Source organism: Biomphalaria glabrata, chromosome 3 (genome assembly GCF_947242115.1).
Source record: "Biomphalaria glabrata chromosome 3, xgBioGlab47.1, whole genome shotgun sequence".
Taxonomy (NCBI): Eukaryota; Metazoa; Mollusca; class Gastropoda; family Planorbidae; genus Biomphalaria; species Biomphalaria glabrata.
The window spans coordinates 28,073,693-28,090,240 of NC_074713.1; the positions used below are offsets into that span (position 1 = coordinate 28,073,693).

At 35.6% G+C, this 16,548-nt stretch overlaps 1 protein-coding gene across 2 annotated transcripts in view; it reads left to right on the forward strand.

Moving 5' to 3' along the window:
• The first annotated feature begins 601 nt into the window (after nucleotides 1-601).
• The window catches only part of LOC106052997 (uncharacterized), a 36,447-nt gene continuing 20,500 nt past the window's right edge, over nucleotides 602-16,548 (forward strand). Inside the window, exons 1-2 of one of the 2 annotated variants that reach the window (XM_056024358.1) lie at nucleotides 602-1,049; nucleotides 7,547-7,745. The gene's annotated coding sequence lies outside the window, so the exon portion shown is untranslated. The remainder of the gene's footprint in view (nucleotides 1,050-7,546; nucleotides 7,746-16,548) is intronic. The other variant, XM_056024357.1, reaches the window with a different exon arrangement.

Below are 16,548 nucleotides of genomic sequence, written 5' to 3' on the forward strand. Positions count from 1 at the left end.
AATTAATCCATGTTTTGTTTATGCCAATGAATAATTGTGCAAAGTTTCAACTTGATCCGAGAATGGATGTGGGAGAAATAACATGTACAAACTTTTTACCAGACAGACAGAGAAACAGACAGACAGAGTAAGTTGATATAAGCTTTTTTAAAAATTGGATTAAGATTGAGGTTAGGATCTACTTATGCATGAAGATAAACTAATTGTGTTGTTTGGTAAAAAAAATAATTGGGCAAAAATTGTTTGATATTTTCACTTTTATGAGGTTAGCCCCCGACTCCAAACCATAGGCGCCGCTGTCTTGAACCTCTTTCCCTTTCGTCTTGTCTGACACACTCTCCCCTCCACCACCTGATCTAGGTTCTAACATTCTAAAAATAAATCATCGGCACGTTAAACCAGGACATATTGTAAATATATTGTATCACTACCTGGCGGTGACGTCACAGCCCATACAGACGACAAAGTTCGCCAGCCTTCAATGCCGTGTCTGTGCGAGGAGAGGACGCGGGGGTGGGGTGGGAGGTGGATATTAAAGGCTTACGATGTGGAGGGGTGGGGAGTCAAAGGGAAAAAAAACCAAACTCGCTTTTCCACTTTGACGGCTTCTACTACATAATAACAGGGTCTAGTCTAGGTCTCTCTTAGTCAGAGTTTGAATGATATATGTGTGTGTATTATTGAATGCACCGGTTACACAACTGAAGAATACCTCTGTGTACTGTTTGAATATTTCTATAGTTTAACTTTTTAAACGCTGTCGGAAAAAAAAAGGGATTACCTAAGTACTGTTTTCAATTACAGCATTCAAGGGCGTTTTGAGACACCCCCCCCCACTGCCACTCCGCCCCTACCACCACCATTTTCTAACCGATCACATTATTACCGGGCGTTTGAGTTTCACGGGGCAGCATCTTTCTGTTGTGCTGTTCCCCTGGTCAAGCTGAGTCAAGCACCAGGAGAAGAATTACTAGATAGGAAACAAGAGGTCAGGACCTAACAGCCAGAACCTATTAGTAACCACGTGGAGAAATAGTAAGGACCTAACGGTAAGTTGATCTTTCTATGATTTAGTGTTTTGTTCTTGATGTGATCTTTCTATGATTTAGTGTTTTGTTCTTGATGTGATCTTTCTATGATTTAGTGTTTTGTTCTTGATGTGATCTTTCTATTATGTACTGTTTTGTTCTTGATGTGATCTTTCTATGATTTAGTGTTTTGTTCTTGATGTGATCTTTCTATGATTTAGTGTTTTGTTCTTGATGTGATCTTTCTATTATGTACTGTTTTGTTCTTGATGTGATCTTTCTATGATTTAGTGTTTTGTTCTTGATGTGATCTTTCTATGATTTAGTGTTTTGTTCTTGATGTGATCTTTCTATTATGTACTGTTTTGTTCTTGATGTGATCTTTCTATGATTTAGTGTTTTGTTCTTGATGTGATCTTTCTATTATGTACTGTTTTGTTCTTGATGTGATCTTTCTATTATGTACTGTTTTGTTCTTGATGTGATCTTTCTATTATGTACTGTTTTGTTCTTGATGTGATCTTTCTATGATTTAGTGTTTTGTTCTTGATGTGATCTTTCTATTATGTACTGTTTTGTTCTTGATGTGATCTTTCTATGATTTAGTGTTTTGTTCTTGATGTGACCTTTCTATTATGTACTGTTTTGTTCTTGATGTGATCTTTCTATGATTTAGTGTTTTGTTCTTGATGTGATCTTTCTATGATTTAGTGTTTTGTTCTTGATGTGATCTTTCTATTATGTACTGTTTTGTTCTTGATGTGATCTTTCTATGATTTAGTGTTTTGTTCTTGATGTGATCTTTCTATGATGTAGTGTTTTGTTCTTGATGTGATCTTTCTATGATTTAGTGTTTTGTTCTTGATGTGATATTTCTATGAGGTACTGTTTTGTTCTTGATGTGATCTTTCTATGATTTAGTGTTTTGTTCTTGATGTGATCTTTCTATTATGTACTGTTTTGTTCTTGATGTGATCTTTCTATGATTTAGTGTTTTGTTCTTGATGTGATCTTTCTATGATTTAGTGTTTTGTTCTTGATGTGATCTTTCTATGATTTAGTGTTTTGTTCTTGATGTGATCTTTCTATTATGTACTGTTTTGTTCTTGATGTGATCTTTCTATGATTTAGTGTTTTGTTCTTGATGTGATCTTTCTATGATTTAGTGTTTTATTCTTGATGTGATCTTTCTATTATGTACTGTTTTGTTCTTGATGTGATCTTTCTATGATTTAGTGTTTTGTTCTTGATGTGATCTTTCTATGATTTAGTGTTTTGTTCTTGATGTGATCTTTCTATTATGTACTGTTTTGTTCTTGATGTGATCTTTCTATGATTTAGTGTTTTGTTCTTGATGTGATCTTTCTATTATGTAGTGTTTTGCTCTTGATGTGATCTTTCTATGATGTAGTGTTTTGTTCTTGTAGGAACAGGACAATTATATCTTGATACGACAATTAGTCGTAAGATGACAAATTCGCTGTCTCGCCTCTGTGGAACTCTTGTTGAAAGACTTAGATATTTTGTTTTTAGAAATAACATACATCATTATCAGATGTCCCTTACGCCCAGAGGCGTAGTGTGGAAGGGGGGGGGCATCATGCCCAGGGCGCCACTCTCAGAGGGATCCACACGCAGTGGGGCGTCAACAAGGTTTATAGACAAAGACGATTCTCTGGACATTTTCAATTTTTGAAAAAAAAATTTTTTCACTAACAAGTATTTTTCGCATAGGTCTTATTACGTATTTGGTTTTATTACTTGATCTGTCTTATAATATACCATTATGTTAATTGTAAATCTACAAGAGACTTCTACTCGCGTTAAATCTGATGTATTCACCATGTTGGGTAGTCGATACTATGCGCTATATTATAATAATTTGTCAATAGGTACATATACTTTACCACCGTTTTCAATGTATATTTATTTTATTAATAACAGATCTGATTATGAATTTTAAATCAGTGAACAAATCAACAAAATAATTAGGTAGACAATTAGAAGACTTTTTTTTTTGTTACATCTAGATCTACTATCAATATTTTTTTTTTAATTTAAAAGTATCTTTTTTCCTTTTTTTTTTGGTTTAAATTTTTAAGAGTACGTTTCTCAAACTGTGGTCTCACCCCCCCCCCCACCCCCCATGCAAAGTTCCTAGGGTGCTGTTGTAGTTATAATCCATATTTGAGTATTAGCCAACTAAAAATGCTAACAAGAAAATTAATAAAAATACTAAGCTGTATCAATTAGTTTGTATCAGTCATGAAATTAAATTTGTAATAGATCTAAACTAACAATAATAAATCTGTGCGATTAGAAATATTGTAACCAATTGTTTTAGTTTAGCGCTATTTCATGCTTTTAGCTTTGTCACTGCGCTCTGATCCTCTCACTGACTGGACCAGCTGGGAAAGAGGGAGAGGAAGAAAGAAGGCGGTATCTGTGCAGATGTTACGCTAATAGTTGTTGTTTTTTTAAATGTATTTATAAAAAAGTTGAAAGACCTGAATTCAGACTTGAAAGCTCAAGTAAAGCCTCTTCAAGTCAACACAATAACCACTGTGCTAGCGAATTGCTTATGAAAATAGAAGGTTTTATAGTTATTTATTGTTAGCTTGAAACTTAAATGCGCCGACCTACAAAGTATAATGGGGCTAATTCAGTTTATGCCACCACATCAGTCAAGAAACATTTATTTCCCTCTACAAATTATTTAATAATAGCAAATCAACTAATTGGTTATTTGTTGTTTTTTTCAGCGGCCCCCGAAAGGGAAAAAGACGCTATTAGTTTTGTGTGAAATATCTGTCCGTCCGTCCGTCCCGTTTAGATCTCGTAAACTAGAAAAGATAGTGAAAATCTGACATCACAATATTTTAGATCATTCAAAGTTCTGTTGCAACGGCTACTTTTTTCTTTTCTAAAAGCCAAAAATCTAATTTTTTAAATACAACTATTCATTATAAATATTAACAGACACGGGAGGCTCTTTGGTAGGGGTACCGTAAGTCTACCATATTTTTAACACATTTATGCAAATGGTTTTAGACTTTTTGTTAAAAAAATATTATTTAAAAAAAATAAATTTTATTGCTACGTTATGTAAGTTCTGTCCTACAAACTACTACACTTACCCAAAAATTATGTTTACTTTTTTTTAAGAGAAAAAAATATATTTAGTATGCATATAAGCTAGACATAAATATAAAACAACAATTAATAAGTAGGTTTTCATATTATCGCGTGAACTGCAATGCTAAACACTAGACATAGAACACTCATCTAAAGGAATTTCTCTTTTTTTGAGGATTTGAATAAGAGATTGACCCTTTACAAAACAATTAGACCAATCAGATATTCATTATAAGACATCAGTTAGACCAGGATCGCATTTAAGTTCACATTCACTTTCACCTATTCTTTGGTCTGCTGGACCACTGGGGCACCACACAAGATCTGTCAACCTTCTTTCTCCATTCTTCTTTGTCATTTGTCTTTGATAGAATTTCATTCTGATGTTATTTCTTTTTACTTGCCTGGGTGGACCACTTCGGGTGCGGATTTTGAGTTTGTGTTTACACACAAACTGTCTTTGTAACCTTGTTATTGATTATTGTGTTGTTAGGTAACAAAAATTGTGCCCAATATCAGCATGATCCGAGATGTGGGAGAAATAACGTGTACAATCTTTTTACCAGACAGATAGACAGAGTGAGTTGATATAAGTTTTGTAAAAAATAAATTTAACGGTAATCGTTCAAACTTAACTACAAGTTTAATTAGCGATAATTGTCTTTTTAACACTTTAGGCCTACCATGTTGAAGTCTCCATATTTTACATCCATTAAAGTGAAAGATTTTGTATAATCATATACTTTATGCAGGTTAATATTAGTTGCAATACATTCATGATTGAATTTTTAAAAAAACATCAGTTAAAAAAAAAAACACACAACTAAATGTGAATCACAAACACAACAGAGCGTTGGTGTTCTGTTTTTTTTTACTGTAATACGAAAAATAGTAGTATCGTATTTTTGTATAAGCGGAGTAATTGTAGATAGTTTAGATAGGTGCGTGTGTGGGGGGGGGGGCGCCCTAGGAGCCAGCGATGCTAACTACATCTCTGCCTATATTTGCCTATAGAGATATTAAATTCGATGACCTATTTGTTAAGTACAAGAATGAAAGTCATTTACTTGTTTGCTTAATTATTGTGTGATTTGATTTATTGTAACGCGTTTAAGCTTCTGTGTTGATAGTTTTGTTTCTATTTTCTGAGGTTCTGTTGAATTTATTATTCATGGTTTGTTTGATTTATTTTTTTTTTATGTTTTTTTTAATTATTGTTATTGCTTTCGTCTAAATGTACACGTCATTAAAGATTCTTGATTTTGATCGACTCTTTTCTGTTCAACTATATGATTACAGAACATAGACTAAATATAGACAAAACATAGACCAAATATAGTAGACCTAGACTGGAAAACGGAAACAAATTTTTATCCGATAATGATCAGATCACAGACCTATATATATATAGATTGTCATAGAAAAGTAATGATCTTTAGTTTTCAAAGCTTAGAAATAATGCAATACCATTTTGCGGATTTTAAAAATAGAATGGTCTATTAATCACAGAACTATATATCATGGAAGTAAAGTTCCATGATTCACGAAAATATATGAAATAAAGCCATTTCCTGTTAGTTTTGATTAGGTTGCAATAATTCACGTCTGCTGATTTAAATCATCACATGTACATTTAAATAAATTGATGACTAGATCTTTCAAGATTATTTATCTAAAAATTGCAAAATAATAATAATAATAAATATATATATAAAGAGAGAGAGAGAGAGAGAGAGAGAAAGAGAAAGAGATTGTTAGGTACGTAACTCTTTTTGAAGCCGAATCTAGGAAAATGGATATTTTCAGTCTTAGGCCTTTTCTTGTTCATGACATTCTGAAAACCCGGACAGCACCTCAATATTCTTTGCTAAGATCTTCCTCTCTAGTTCTGCAGTTATCCTCAATATTCTTTGCTAAGATCTTCCTCTCTAGTTCTGCAGTTATCGTCAAGATTCACATGCATACAAGAATGTGCCCATGACCAAGGAGCGCGTCAATCTGATTTTAGCGTCGTGGGCTATGCCTTTGTCTGTCAGATTGTTTTGAGTTTTGCGACCGTGGAAGTGTCTATTCATGTGTCATCAACTGTCATCAACTGTCATCTGTTTGTGGTCTGCAGTATTTCAGGATTCTTTTCTTCATCTGAAATGGTAGCTCCGAGGTATTTAAAATTACAGACGGTTGTCAGCCTTTAGCCTCCAATAATTTGTGTTTTTCGGCATAGATTTGCAGACCGAATGCTGCGGAATTATTATCTAGTGCATCAGCAAGTTACTAAATCTTCTTATGTTCCTGGCAGACAATCTATGTCGTCCGTCAAGCGCAAGTAATTCTTCTTCTTCCAATGCTTTAGAAGTTCGGGTTTTCTAAATTTTGAATTTGATTAGCAGTCATCTCATTCCATAGAGTGTCACCGTGACTTTGTGTCCACCTGGTGAGTAAATGCAGTTAGTCAACTAACGCGTCTGCTTAGTTAACTGATGCTGGAACACTGTAGACGCATAAGTAAGTGTACTTCTATGTAATTAGGTCAAGGTTAGGCTCCGGAGGGAAAGAAGGAATGAGAGTGAATCATTCGTTTCCGGCAGATCGAGCGAAGGTCAAGGATAAAAAGAGTTGCACTTGTCTCAACACTTTCAACAAACTCAAGGAGCCTTCTTTGCCTTTTTTTTACCTCCTCTCTATCAACCAAATTAGAGATTATTTGAAGCCTTGATTCAATGAACATTGAACGGGACACGAAAGACGCCTTTCTTTTCCTCATGTCTTCAACACATTACACACCCTGATGCTCTAGAGATAGGTCATCTAGTTGTGCTGTACTGGTGTGTCAAAATGTCTTGGTGTCCAGGTCAGCTTGTGTGTTTGTGTGTACGTGTTATTGTAAGCTGTTTTGTCATTCTTGTACAATAAACCCTAGAATCAAGACCTGTTTTCCTGTAGTGTTTTAAAAGGTTACTACAAGCAGTAACCCCTGTCCCCAAGAACGTAAGACCGATCAATCTCCCCCTTCCCAAAGTTTTAATTTTTGGAAAAAAAAATCTTCTTTAAAGCCTCTCGCGTTAATTAATTATCTCACCAATTATGATTCATTGATTCCCCGATGACCAAAAACATTGATACACTAAGTCACAGATGTTCAATACATTCATATATTGATTGTATACAATTAGACAACATGTTTCTATGTTTCACGAGGGTATCATGTGTCCAGCACAACGGCCCGTTTAGAGTTGGGTGAACGAAAGATCTTTTTAAAGTAAATCCCGAAGTCTAAAATGTATTGACCCTTCGATTCTGAAGACAAGGCACTCGGCCACCAAGGCATTAAGATTTATTGGTGACAATTTGGTGTTGAGTTCCTTCTTTTGTGTCTGATACAGACTAAAGAGGCTGACACGAACTAAAGAGGCAGACAAAGACTAAAAAAGCTGACACAGACTAAAGAGGCTGACACAGACTAAAGAGGCTGACACGAACTAAAGAGGCTGACAAAGACTAAAGATGCTGACACAGACTAAAAAGGCTGACACAGACTAAAGAGGCTGACACGAACTAAAGAGGCTGACACGAACTAAAGAGGTGAGTTCTGCACTGGTGCAACTTTTCTTCTGCGTTCTCACTATCGAGTTGGAAGGTTCTCAGTCTTCTAACGTCTGGTCTTATATTTAAGATGAACTACGCAGTGGTTACTAGATCAGGCAGTTTTCCATCTAGTTGTTCGTATATATGTGTATTTGGGACCAGTGTTCTGGTTCGGCTCTCTCGATAAAGTCAGCAGCTTTGAAGGAGATGGCACTGTTATTTTCTATGTATTAAAGAAACCGTTATCAATGTGACGCCCAATGAGTCAGGAATCATTGCGTCCCCCCAAAAAAAAAATAATCCTTAGTATCCATGCAGTTATAAGTGCCATTATGTTGATAATATGACGCGCCCGCGTGACATTAAAAATAAACAAGACTTCTCGATATCTTATTTTCCCTTCTCATCCACCACATCTTAGTAAGACAGTGCTGACATCTCAACTATAATACATAGTACATTTTTAACTTACATAGTTGTATGCAAGATAGCACATACATGTTTAAGATAATAAAAAAATTATACGAATAGTTTGGCAATAACATTCGTTTGATTTGATTGATTAGTTCATCTATAACATATGTGACAACTTTGTGGTACATACAAACAGTTTTAGGAAGTCGAACGCACCAACAAAAGTATTTCTATTTCTTGCAACCTCTGGGCTGCCGTAGGAAATAAAGGACAGATCCTTCCGATAGAGTCCCAATATCTGCGTTCGTCTACAACACAGGACAATGGACAACCCAGTGATGGTCAAGTTTGGACAGTTCATGAACAATGTTAACGTAAATTGTGGTGTAAACCGGGAACTGACGTTAGTGTCTAATGTGTTGTTGGCAGTGTCATCTCTTCAATACTGAATTAAAAAACAAAATGTGCTTTAAAAAACAACTAATTGAAACAAGAAAATTTCACATATTTGACCAAGAGGAAAGTTGTGTTATTAATGTGGAGTCAAGCTTTAGAAAGTTTCAATGCTTGTGACCGAATGACATTGACTTTTGAAATGATTGGAGAAAAAAAAAACGGAAATTGTTATGAGTAATTATAATTGTTGATGTATGACCCGGATACAGGTGTCAACTCAAAATTGAAGTCTAACACATTCGACAACTGAATAAAGACTCTTACACAAATTCACAATATTTATTGTGATAAATCGATTATATATCGATTAGTTATCATTTAGTAGGTAACAGTGATCATTCAATATGATGTCCTTGACCTTGTTTAGTTTATCAATTTATTTACAAATCACTCCCACTCTTCCTCTTGTCATTTCCTTTTGTTTCTACTTTCGGTTTCGCTTTCTCTTCTTTTTCTATTTTTAGATTTTTACTTAAAAAATGTCAACCGGATCTTCAAAAAGGAAAATGAAACAAAGAGAAGACTACTCTTATTAAAATAGATAGTTGAAATCTCCAGTTAATCTAGATATGGAGCCTAATTGGAAGAAACGTGTTCTAGTCAATCTCGTTCAAAGTTGACATGCCTAAAATGAATTTTGCTTAATGTCTAAATTAAATAACTGAGTCCTTTTTTTTTATTTAATCTCTGATATTCTATCAATATCGACTTTTCCTAAATAAACGTGTCTTCTACTTTTGGAAGTTTGATACCAAAGAGGCGGCCTGAAGGAGGGTAGCGAGTGGGGCAATCGCACCAGGTTCTGCGCTAGAATAAGTCCCACGATAGAATAAATTATTATCTTGTTTGTTGATTTTTCTTGCAAAGTGTTTCTGAATCATTACTTGAGTTGATTAAAGACCACTAAATCAATATTATAGGAGTTGTGGGGGGGGGGGGGGCACAATTTCGGAAACTTTTAATAAGAAAAACTAGAGCGGCTCGCGAGCGATTCCCAAAAGGGTTTTTCCATAGGCGCCTCCATATCTTTGACCTTGAATTTTCGCGGGTTGTCTGTACATTAGTTTTGAATGATACTTACAGAAGCAGATCAGTCAAAACATTTTTTTTTCTTCTTAGTATCTACTTACTTCATATAAATATTGTTGTTTAGTTAATACCCCACCCTGTAAGTAGATCTAGTAATTAAAAACTCAATGTTAAAAACATTTCCGCTTTTATGTTTCATGGCTGCTAGTTAAACGTAGAATATTCTTTGGTCATCATAGATGTAGATCTACATCTAGTTGTAGGCTACTAGCTGTTTGGAGCAACAAGCCAACAACCGACCAACAATTAAGGGGTGGGAGAGGCGAACATTTTTTTATATTTTCATTGTCGCTAAATATGACCAATGTTTACAAATTAAAAAAAATAACAAATATTCTCACGTCATTTCATCTTCTAATAAGACTTTGTTAAATGTTGACAGTTTTCGCGAGAGACGTATTCAACAATATAGTTTAAAACTTTAAAGAAAATAACGTTTCAAAACGTCTCCGCTAGTGTGATTTTTCTAGATTTTCTTATCTGAGATTGGTCGAATTTCTTCCGACTATTGCACTTCACTATAGTGACTGTTTTTGTGTGAAAAAGGTCCGCGACAAAGACGTCTTACGTAGTACAAAGATGATCTTAAAACAGGCCACGACCATTACAGATGTCCGTGCGCTATATATACCTAGAATGTCCCTCGAATAATACTATTGACCAGGGCTCCCTCTTTATTACTAGATTTTTTTTTTACTAGGATGAATAGTGCGTTCTAAAACAAAACTCACTGATGTCAGACCCCTTGCCGACTTGAGCGGAAAGCCGCCGAATGTTCAATTCTAGCTCCAGAAAGAACTTTATGCAGCGCTTAACCACCCCCCCCCCCCTTTTCAGGTTCTAATGGGGGCTCGTACGAAAATTTGTCATGTAGGGGTCGCCACACAAAATGTTTGAGAAACACTGCCTTAATGTGTTTTATTTCAAGTCATTGTGTACCATTGTACTTTCCCCTTACGGGGCCCGCTAAAAATGCAATGTTCAAATCGGAAATCAAACTTCTAAGAGGACAAGAGGTGATACGACAATGGTACGACTATGAAAGGGGAAAAAAAAAGTAATGATCTACAAAAAATGGATTTAAATTAACCGGCGCTTTTGGTCCAGTGTCCAGCTCAGTCGTAATACATTTGTTTTTGTAGACAAAAAATGGGGGGGGGGGGGCGGCATTTTTTATTTTGGAACGAAGGATCCAACAACCAGGGCCTGTCTTAGACCACTGCAACATATGCGGCTGCAGTGGGCCTCGCACTTTCATAGGCCCCGCGCGAATTGTAGGTGTAAATGATTAAATTAAACCATTTTAAATTATTATTCAAGTGTTCCTGGAATTCTCATGAAATTCTAAAATATACGAACACGAAACAGTCATGAAAATCTCTGGAAATCATTAAATTCTTCTGAAAACTGATGCAAATCTCTGGAAATCATTAAATTCTTCTGAAAACTGATGCAAATCTCTGGAAATCATTAAATTCTTCTGAAAACTGATGCAAATCTCTGGAAATCATTAAATTCTTCTGAAAACTGATGCAAATCTCTGGAAATCATTAAATTCTTCTGAAAACTGATGCAAATCTCCTTAAAACAGAAAAATAGTCATTCGGGGTGTCATTAAATATGGACAACGCCAATCCTACTCGCGATAAAATAAAACGGCATTGTCAACTTTCATTGTAATAGAAATTATAATAATAGGGCGAATTTTAACCAAAACAAGAAGTTCAAATACTTCATTTACTTTTATAGTCCCTAGCATACAAATCTTTAAAAAAAAAAGACAAAAGCGATATTTTGCTAGTCAATAGTAAATCTAAAAGGTACATCTAAATGTTAACCGGCTTTTTGTTGGAAAACTATCATCTACTGAAGATGGCTCGTAAAGTTAATTTGACAGTGGTTTTGTACTTAGTAAAGTATGAATAAAATGCAAAGACGAATTTATTTTCTAACACAAAATCTAAATTTTCACTTATTATCCTTATCACAACCCAGAATGGCCCCGCGCAATCCGTTTCGCATAGGGCCCCGCAATCTGTAAGACTGGCCCTGTATTCTGTATATATATATATATATATATACTGTGTCTGACTTAGGATATCGTCCAAAATTACCTTAGAACTATCTCTCTAGGGCAACACGAGGATGTGCTGTGTGTTTAGAGTGTGCATGTATGTGTGTTTAGTTGTGATGAGTATGTGTACGTCTGAGTGTGTGTGTGCAGTGTGTAAGTCTATGTAGACACTTGCTGAAAGTCAAGAAGACAAGATTAAGTCAATATTATCTTCCAAGTTTCTATTCAATCTTTCCTACCCGAGGAGGCTCAAACCTCACTGGGAGATAACTGCTATTTATTCAATTGATAGAAAGGAAGGAGTAATGATTGAACGCCCTTGTTATATCATTTATTTTTCAAACTCAAGAAATAAAAACGCCCTGTCCCGCCTTCTTTTATAATTTTTTTTTTTTTAAACGAAGCAGCGTCTCGGTTAGTCGTCGAGATCCTGTAAAAGTAATTAAACAAGAAAAGTTCTATGTTTTTTTAGTTTTATGGCTTGTGTGGTTCTTGTTTAAATAGTTGTATGTCAGTGTGCTATTGTCAATATAATAAATACTAGATCTAGTACAATTCTAAAACTTCCAATCTAAATATAGATGATGAAGCAGAAGTGACATTCTACTTTGGCCATAGGTTGACTAAGACGAGAGATAAGTCTAATCAGTTGATGATAACTCCAATAATACCCGTACTAAGATTCTTCTTATATTGAACTATTTCTGCAGAGAAAGAAACGGCAACACCCAGATCTCCTCGTGTGACCTTGCCACACTCCCCCCTCTATTCCCTCTTATAGCATTCCAAGGTTGCTTAACGCCTCAGAGTTTTTACTGGGTTGTTCCCAAATGCAAACATGCCAGATTTAGAAAGAGGCATTCTAAGTAGAAAAGATATCACCTTTATTATTTATTAACACCTCTTATTATAATATGGGAAAGAAAAAGAGTCTGTCACGCCACTGTGTATTATAAAACCAGTTTTTTTTAGTATATATATATATATATGTATACATAGTATTGTTCATTGAACTTTGACATAAAGATACATTTTACTTTGTATTAATACATTTTATAACATACATAATTTACATATACATATTACATTGCATATTGCATACATGCACAGTGAAACACATTAATGTATATGGAAATATACTAGTACATAATAAGGCTTATCTTCGAGTCCGATGATTCATGAGGAATGCAGCATTACCCGCGGCTACGCAGCCCCAGCTGTGACCTACATACTTTGCTACATCCAGCGCAGGCATAACTATTGTCCGTCGGTGTTCTAATTAGATTTTCTTTTCGACGTCTACGTCTGTCCTCGGCAGCGGATTTTTTTTTTTTTGGTCTCAAATGTGTATCCTGCGGCCTTTGGAAGTGACCTCCAGTACTGACATAGAAGAGAGCATCTGGTTGTATGCGCCTTCAGGACGCTACATGGACATCTCGCACTACATAAATACTGTTGGGAATAGAGAAAATACATAATTACAAGTCTCATCACACAATTAGAAGGTGACGTAATTCACATTGCAATGCAGCATTAGGTTTGTCTAATTCATGTATTTAAATGTACACTAAAATTATAACACAAGAAAAACTATCTAAACACATATCCACTATAAATATATGTGCAAACGGGTTGACCCGATTTGTTAAAAGGTTTCGTTATTTAATCGAGATACAATTAGGTACTTTTTATTGATTTTTGCATCTTTCCGGTTGTGGTTGAGACATTAAACATACACTACTGTCTCCGCCATGATATAAAGAATATTTATGCCAAGTTTTATCAAGATTGGTCAAACGGTTTGTATTTTTTATTGGGGACATACTTACATACATACATACATACTCCTTACTTTATGCTTTATATTATAGATGTTGAAATATTTGTTACAAACATAAATTCCCTACACTGTGTATATAATGACAGAAGTGACACTATTTCTGAGCGGGACACAAACTCTACACCACTTTATATGTGTGTGTGTGTGTTTAGTGTTTTTCTTGTGGCTATTTCATTTAATGTTTCCATCAATTTTATAATGTTCTTATTGAAATTCTTATTAAAGTAGTTTGCGTAAGTTTTAAGGTCATCACACTTGTCACTTTGGGACCTGAGAAACATCGAGATATCTTATATCTGACCTAGCAGACCAAACTATCAGAAGAATGTGGGGACACCTACCATCTTGAATTTTTTCCCTCACGATGTGTCCCCAGCTCGTACAGACCCTTTAGACCAAAGACATGACTGAAGGACAGACTGAAGGACTGATTGAAGGACTGATTTCAATCACCGATTGAAGTAGCAAGCTTCGATAACCAAAACTGTTGTTCCTGTTCACTGGTCACATACAAGAAACTTTTTATTTAAAATAATCTACTTGGTATCTTCTGAAAGCAAATTTCTGAGGAAACGCGTATCCTTGAGTCACTTATCATGTGTCACTTATCATGTGTCAATTAACATGCTTGATATTTACTTCACATTGCAAGATGAAACGAGAAAAACCTGTCTACCTGTACAACAGCTGTACAACTTATACAATTTATGTTTCTGAGTGTTAGGTTGAGTTGTGCTTGACTGTGCACACTTCAAGACAAGCAGACCGCCATGGCGGATACATCTAGAAATGTAGTCGTCAAAATATTGTTTTTGTACGTTGATGTAGAGAAGATGTAGAGTTTGGGATGCTCGGTACATTGATTGCGTGTTTCTGTACGCGTAATATATCTCTTGAGTTCGTAGTAACTGACTTACTGATCAAGACAAAATACAATAAAATCAATCAACAGGTGTAGATCCAATAGGAATGTTTAATCCAGAACGGGAACGGTCTAATCTCAATCACTGCAAGAAAGATGTTGCTCCTATAAAAGCCTAGCCTCAACTGTCATTAATCTATATCTAATCTTTAGTCTCACTTTGAATTAATATCACATTGTGAGTTCAATAACAGTCACCTAAAGTGCGTCTCTACATACAAACCTTTTGTATTTAATGATTGTAATCTTTGTAATGGGGCGATTGCATGTACCGGATTGACCACTTTATTCTTTGTAATGGGGCGATTGCATGTACCGGATTCACCACTTTATTCTTTGTAATGGGGCGGGGGTGCATGTACCAGATTGACCACTTTATTCTTTGTAATGGGGCGATTGCATGTACCGGATTGACCACTTTATTCTTTGTAATGGGGCGATTGCATGTTCCGGATTCACCACTTTATTCTTTGTCTTCACACTTGAATGGGGTGGACAAGTTTTAATCAGTTACCGGCCTCAATACCCAACTATAGATTGGTTTCGCCCTTAACAACAAGGATTGAAAGAAAGTATCACCACTCTTTTGTAGCCATTTTTGTAACGATCACCACTTTCTTGGAGCAACCTTTGTAACTATCACCACTTTCTTGGAGCCACCTTTGTTACTATCACCACTCTCTTGGAGCCACCTTTGTAACTATCACCACTCTCTTGGAGCCACCTTTGTAACTATCACCTCTCTATTGGAGCCATCTTTGTAACTATCACCACTTTCTTTGAGCAACCTTTGTAACTATCACCACTTTCTTGGAGCCACCTTTGTAACGATCACCACTTTCTTGGAGCCACCTTTGTTACTATCACCACTTTCTTGGAGCCACCTTTGTTACTATCACCACTCTCTTGGAGCCACCTTTGTAACTATCACCACTCTCTTGGAGCCACCTTTGTAACTATCACCACTCTCTTGGAGCCACCTTTGTAACTATCACCTCTCTATTGGAGCCATCTTTGTAACTATCACCACTTTCTTGGAGCAACCTTTGTAACTATCACCACTTTCTTGGAGCCACCTTTGTAACGATCACCACTTTCTTGGAGCCACCTTTGTTACTATCACCACTCTCTTGGAGCCACCTTTGTAACTATCACCACTCTCTTGGAGCCACCTTTGTAACTATCACCTCTCTATTGGAGCCATCTTTGTAACTATCACCACTTTCTTTGAGCCGCCTTTGTAACTATTGTATGGTGGTTTGTGGATCTGGAGGGGGATTGAAAGCTCTAAATCAGGTACTGCTTCTCCAGGCAAACCAATGAAAACAGCCTTTGTCCTTGTCCTTAGCTGAAAGGTGAAACTATCTCTAGTGAAATGGTTGATAAGTACAAGACCTATTTGGATTACTTAATTGTGGAATTTTAAATATAAATTCAATTTAAATACCAATACTTCACTATTTAATGCAGATGTGATTCAGCTCCAGAGAACATACCTACATGTAAAATATAACATGAAAGAGAAGTTCCAGTCTGTTCTTCCGCTGGAGTTTTATGGGTGCCAGAAGCTGTATTTCCATATTAAGAAAAAAATTAGCTTCTAAACTTTCACATTATTTGGGTCCAATAGTCTAATTACATCTGTGAACATGTATGTTTTGTTTATATTTAAGTAAACAAGTTTAAGAACAGATCGATGCTGACCGACTATAATTTGACAGCATTCATAAGGATAACAACTAGTAAGCTTGTTCCGCAGTTCCGGAACATTATGCACAAGTGTAAACATTTAATTGCTTCACATTAAAATTAGCTAGCGTATTTTTCTAAGTCGTAAGTAAATATATATGCAGCCCCCTTCCCCAAATTTTTTTTAATGCGTCCCTAGATAGGAAAAGGTTGCCCACCCCTGATCTAGACCAACAACAATAAATCTGTGAGCGTAGAAATATTTGTTTTTACCAATTGTTTTTGTTTATCGCGATTTCATGCTTTTAATGTTCTC